Genomic DNA, 6,523 nt, shown 5'->3' with positions numbered 1-6,523 from the left:
AGGCGAGACTGCCCACCAGGGGACGCTCTTGCCTTTTAAAGTAAACGCTGCATAATCGTGTGAATACTCCAAAGTTTTCTACACCAAAATTCATCTATTTATTATTGTGTGAATACTCCAAAGCATTCACACATATGGTTTTCTACACCAAAATTAATCTATTATTGTGTGAATACTCCAAAGCAATCGCACATGAGGTGTTCTACACCAAAATGCATCTATTTATTATTGTGTGAATACTCCAAAGCATTCGCACACATGGTTTTCTACACCAAAATAGTCATCTATTTATTATTGTGTGAATACTCCAAAGCATTCACACATATGGTCTTCTACACCAAAATGCATCTAGTTATTATTGTGTGAATACTCCAAAGAATTCACACATATGGTTTTCTACACCAAAATGCATCTATTTATTATTGTGTGAATACTCCAAAGCATTCACACATATGGTCTTCTACACCAAAGTTCATGTATTTATTATTGTGTGAATACTCCAAGGTTTTCTACACCAAAATTAATCTATTTATTATTGTGTGAATACTCCAAAGAATTCACACATATGGTTTTCTACACCAAAATTCATCTATTATTGTGTGAATACTCCAAAGCAATCGCACATGAGGTGTTCTACACCAAAATGCATCTATTTATTATTGTGTGAATACTCCAAAGCATTCGCACACATGGTTTTCTACACCATAATTCATCTATTTATTATTGTGTGAATACTCCAAAGCATTCGCACATATGGTTTATTCATCTATTTATTATTGTGTGAATACTCCAAAGCATTAACACATATGGTTTTCTACACCAAAATCCATCTATTTATTATTGTGTGAATACTCCAAAGCATTCGCACATATGGTTTTCTACACCAAAATTCATGTATTTATTATTGTGTGAATACTCCAAAGCATTCACACATATGGTTTTCTACACCAAAATTAATCTATTTATTATTGTGTGAATACTCCAAAGCATTCACACATATGGTTTTCTACACCAAAATTCATGTATTTATTATTGTGTGAATACTCCAAAGCATTCACACATATGGTTTTCTACACCAAAATAGTAATCTATTTATTATTGTGTGAATACTCCAAAGCATTCACACATATGGTTTTCTGCACCAAAATGCATCTATTTATTATTGTGTGAATACTCCAAAGCATTCACACATATAGTTTTCTACACCAAAATTAATGTATTTATTATTGTGTGAATACTCCAAAGCATTCGCACATATGGTTTTCTACACCAAAATTAATCTATTTATTATTGTGTGAATACTCCAAAGCATTCACACATATGGTCTTCTACACCAAAATGCATCTATTTATTATTGTGTGAATACTCCAAAGCATTCACACATATGGTTTTCTACACCAAAATGCATCTATTTATTATTGTGTGAATACTCCAAAGCATTCACACATATGGTTTTCTACACCAAAATTAATCTATTTATTATTGTGTGAATACTCCAAAGCATTCGCACATGTGGTTTTCTACACCAAAATGCATCTATTTATTATTGTGTGAATACTCCAAAGCATTCACACATATGGTCTTCTACACCAAAATGCATCTATTTATTATTGTGTGAATACTCCAAAGCATTCACACATATGGTTTTCTACACCAAAATGCATCTATTTATTATTGTGTGAATACTCCAAAGCATTCACACATATGGTTTTCTACACCAAAATTAATCTATTTATTATTGTGTGAATACTCCAAAGCATTCGCACATGTGGTTTTCTATACCAAAATGTATCTATTTATTATGGTGTGAATACTCCAAAGCATTCACACATATGGTTTTCTACACCAAAATGCATCTATTTATTATTGTGTGAATACTCCAAAGCATTCACACATATGGTTTTCTACACCAAAATTCATCTATTTATTATTGTGTGAATACTCCAAAGCATTCGCACATGTGGTTTTCTACACCAAAATGCATCTATTTATTATTGTGTGAATACTCCAAAGCATTCACACATATGGTCTTCTACACCAAAATGCATCTATTTATTATTGTGTGAATACTCCAAAGCATTCACACATATGGTTTTCTACACCAAAATGCATCTATTTATTATTGTGTGAATACTCCAAAGCATTCACACATATGGTTTTCTACACCAAAATTCATCTATTTATTATTGTGTGAATACTCCAAAGCATTCGCACATGTGGTTTTCTATACCAAAATGTATCTATTTATTATTGTGTGAATACTCCAAAGCATTCACACATATGGTTTTCTACACCAAAATGCATCTATTTATTATTGTGTGAATACTCCAAAGCATTCACACATATGGTTTTCTACACAAAATGTATCTATTTATTATTGTGTGAATACTCCAAAGCATTCACACATGTGGTTTTCTATACCAAAATGTATCTATTTATTATTGTGTGAATACTCCAAAGCATTCACACATATGGTCTTCTACACCAAAATTCATCTATTTATTATTGTGTGAATACTCCATGGTTTTCTACACCAAAATGAATCTATTTATTATTGTGTGAATACTCCAAAGCATTCACACATATGGTCTTCTACACCAAAATGCATCTATTTATTATTGTGTGAATACTCCAAAGCATTCACACATATGGTTTTCTACATCAAAATGCATCTATTTATTATTGTGTGAATACTCCAAAGCATTCACACATATGGTTTTCTACACCAAAATTAATCTATTTATTATTGTGTGAATACTCCAAAGCATTCGCACATGTGGTTTTCTATACCAAAATGTATCTATTTATTATTGTGTGAATACTCCAAAGCATTCACACATATGGTTTTCTACACCAAAATGCATCTATTTATTATTGTGTGAATACTCCAAAGCATTCACACATATGGTCTTCTACACCAAAATGCATCTATTTATTATTGTGTGAATACTCCAAAGCATTCACACATATGGTTTTCTACACCAAAATGCATCTATTTATTATTGTGTGAATACTCCAAAGCATTCACACATATGGTTTTCTACACCAAAATTCATCTATTTATTATTGTGTGAATACTCCAAAGCATTCGCACATGTGGTTTTCTATACCAAAATGTATCTATTTATTATTGTGTGAATACTCCAAAGCATTCACACATATGGTTTTCTACACCAAAATGCATCTATTTATTATTGTGTGAATACGCCAAAGCATTCACACATATGGTCTTCTACACCAAAATTCATCTATTTATTATTGTGTGAATACTCCATGGTTTTCTACACCAAAATGAATCTATTTATTAATGTGTGAATACTCCAAAGCATTCACACATATGGTTTTCTACACCAAAATTAATCTATTTATTATTGTGTGAATACTCCAAAGCATTCACACATATGGTTTTCTACACCAAAATGTATCTATTTATTATTGTGTGAATACTCCAAATCATTCACACGTATGGTTTTCTACACCAAAATTAATCTATTATTGTGTGAATACTCCAAAGCATTCACACATGGTTTTCTACACCAAAATTAATCTATTTATTGTTATCATTCAACTTCTTCTTCTTCTTCGTCTCCAGATTTTGGCGCGTTCTACCTTCCACCATTTTTCACCCGATTCAAACCGTTCCAACTTCAAACTGTTCGGCCTATTCGGGAATCGCGGCCTTTCCCTTGAAAAATTCCCCAAATTCCCAGAATTCCAGGTTTTCCGGGACATTTTTCCCATTCAAAATTAATTGGCCATTTTTAAAACTTCCACCATTTCCACATTTTCTACCTCTTCATACCATTCCACCTTCAACACATTCCACCATTATGGAAACTCAAATTAAAAATTTTCCAAGTTAAAAAAAATTCCAGGATTTTCCAGAAATCCTGCTTATCCAAAGCCCTATTTCCACCGTTTTTTCTGGCGACTAATCCTTCCACATTTTTTTAACCCACTTCAACCATTTCACCGTCAAAACATTCCTCTTAATTAGGACAAAAAACAAAGTTGTTTATTGAACTGGAAAAATTCCCGGTTTTCCGAAAATTCCAGGAATTCCGTAATACCATTTCTCAATTCAACATGTTACTACTTCAACAGTTCTCGACCGATTTGAAAAATTTCAACACCAACCATTTCAACCGACCATTCAAGTTTTGTTTTTTTACCATTTTAAAAAAAATTCCAGATTTTCCCAAAATTCCCTAATACCATTTACTTCTTCAACATTTCTTGCCCGCTTTAAACAATTCCAACACCAACCAATTCAGCTCATTCATGCTCCTAATCATTTTTTTAAAATCCCGCTTTTCCCCAAATTTCCAGGAAGTTCCCATTGAAAGGAATGGGAAATTTTTTCCAATTGCACAATTCCCACATTTTTCAACCTATTCAAACCATTCCAACATTAACACATTCCACTCATCCTGGACATTCAAACTAACACTTCCCCAAGTTCCAAACCAAATTCCGGTTTTCCTGGAAATTCAAACTCTTCAGCATTCAAACCATTCCAACATTCAAACCATTGCAACATTCAAACTATTCTTACATTAAAAAAAATAAAAATAAAATTCAGTGCAACACCAACCCGGTAAGTGCAGCGATCAGAAGCAGCCAATGAGGGTTCAAGTTTGCAGTCACGTGACAGGAATACTATGACAGCTAATTATTCTACACTGAAATTTAAATTTTATTTTGGTAAAACTGACTTTTTAAACATACACATTTTGCGTACATTTTTGTATTCAACGAAATTCAAACAAACAGTTGAACCATGTCCAAAAAAGCTTTCGTAATAAAGACACAAATTAACCTCTATGGTTTGGAAAACATCTGCTGAATTGCCACTTATTCCTGCTGTGAACACATTCACCACCTGTCTGTTGTAGATCCTGAAAATAAACAATTTCTATCCATTCATCCATTTTCTACCGCTTGTCCCATTCGGGGTCGCGGGGGGTGCTGGAGCCTATATCTCAGCTGCATTCGGGCGGAAGGCGTGGTACACCCTGGACAAGTCGCCCTCTCATCGCAGGGCCAACACAGATAGACAGACAACATTCACACACTAGGGCCAATTAAGTGTTGCCAATCAACCTAAAAATAAACAATTTACACAGTGAAAAAAATTAATAAAATAAATAAATAAATAAATAAAACTATTCTTACACTCATACTACATTCTGTCAACATTTCAGTTCAACTTCAGCATTGGAGCATCCATCCATTTTCTACCGCTTGTCCCTTTTGGGGTCGCGGGGGGTGCTGGAGCCTATCTCAGCTGCATTCGGGCGGAAGGTGGTGTACATCCTGGACAAGTTGCCACCTCATCGCAGGGCCAACACAGATAGACAGACAACATTCACACACTAGGGCCAATTAAGTGTTGCCAATCAACCTAAAAATAAACAATTTACACAGTGAAAAAAATAAATAAAATAAATAAATAAATAAAACTATTCTTACACTCATACTACATTCTGTCAACATTTCAGTTCAACTTCAGCATTGGAGCATCCATCCATTTTCTACCGCTTGTCCCTTTTGGGGTCGCGGGGGGTGCTGGAGCCTATCTCAGCTGCATTCGGCCAGAAGGCGGTGTACACCCTGGACAAGTCGCCACCTCATCGCAGGGCCAACACAGATAGACAGACAACATGCACACTTACATTCACACACTAGGGCCAATTAAGTGTCGCCAATCAACCTAAAAATAAACAATTTGCACAGTGAATTTTATTTTAATTTTTTTAAATAAAAATATTCTTACATTCATACTACATTCTGTCAACATTTCAGTTCAACTTCAGCATTGGAGCATCCATCCATCCATTTTCTACCGCTTGTCCCTTTTGGGGTCGCGGGGGGTGCTGGAGCCTATCTCAGCTGCATTCGGCCGGAAGGCGGTGTACACCCTGGACAAGTCGCCACCTTATCGCAGGGCCAACACAGATAGACAGACAACATGCACACACTAGGGCCAATTAAGTGTCGCCAATCAACCTAAAAATAAACAATTTGCACAGTGAATTTTATTTTTATTTTTTAAAATAAAAATATTCTTACATTCATACTACATTCTGTCAACATTTCAGTTCAACTTCAGCATTGGGGCATCCATCCATCCATCCATTTTCTACCGCTTGTCCCTTTTGGAGTCGCGGGAGGTGCTGGAGCCTATCTCAGCTGCATTCGGGCGGAAGGCGGTGTACACCCTGGACAAGTCACCACCTGATCGCAGGGCCAACACAGATAGACAGACAACATTCACACACTAGGGCCAATTAAGTGTTGCCAATCAACCTAAAAATAAACAATTTGCACAGTGAATAAAATAAATAAATAAATAAAACTATTCTTACATTCATACTACATTCTGTCAACATTTCAGTTCAACTTCAGCAATGGAGCATCCATCCATTTTCTACCGCTTGTCCCTTTTGGGGTCGCGGGGGGTGCTGGAGCCTATCTCAGCTGCATTTGGGCGGAAGGCGGTGTACACCCTGGACAAGTCGCC

This window comes from Nerophis lumbriciformis, linkage group LG08, assembly GCF_033978685.3.
Source record: "Nerophis lumbriciformis linkage group LG08, RoL_Nlum_v2.1, whole genome shotgun sequence".
In the NCBI taxonomy this organism is placed as follows: Eukaryota; Metazoa; Chordata; class Actinopteri; order Syngnathiformes; family Syngnathidae; genus Nerophis; species Nerophis lumbriciformis.
The sequence above is the reverse complement of the archived record's forward strand: the minus strand, read 5'-3'. Positions refer to the sequence as shown.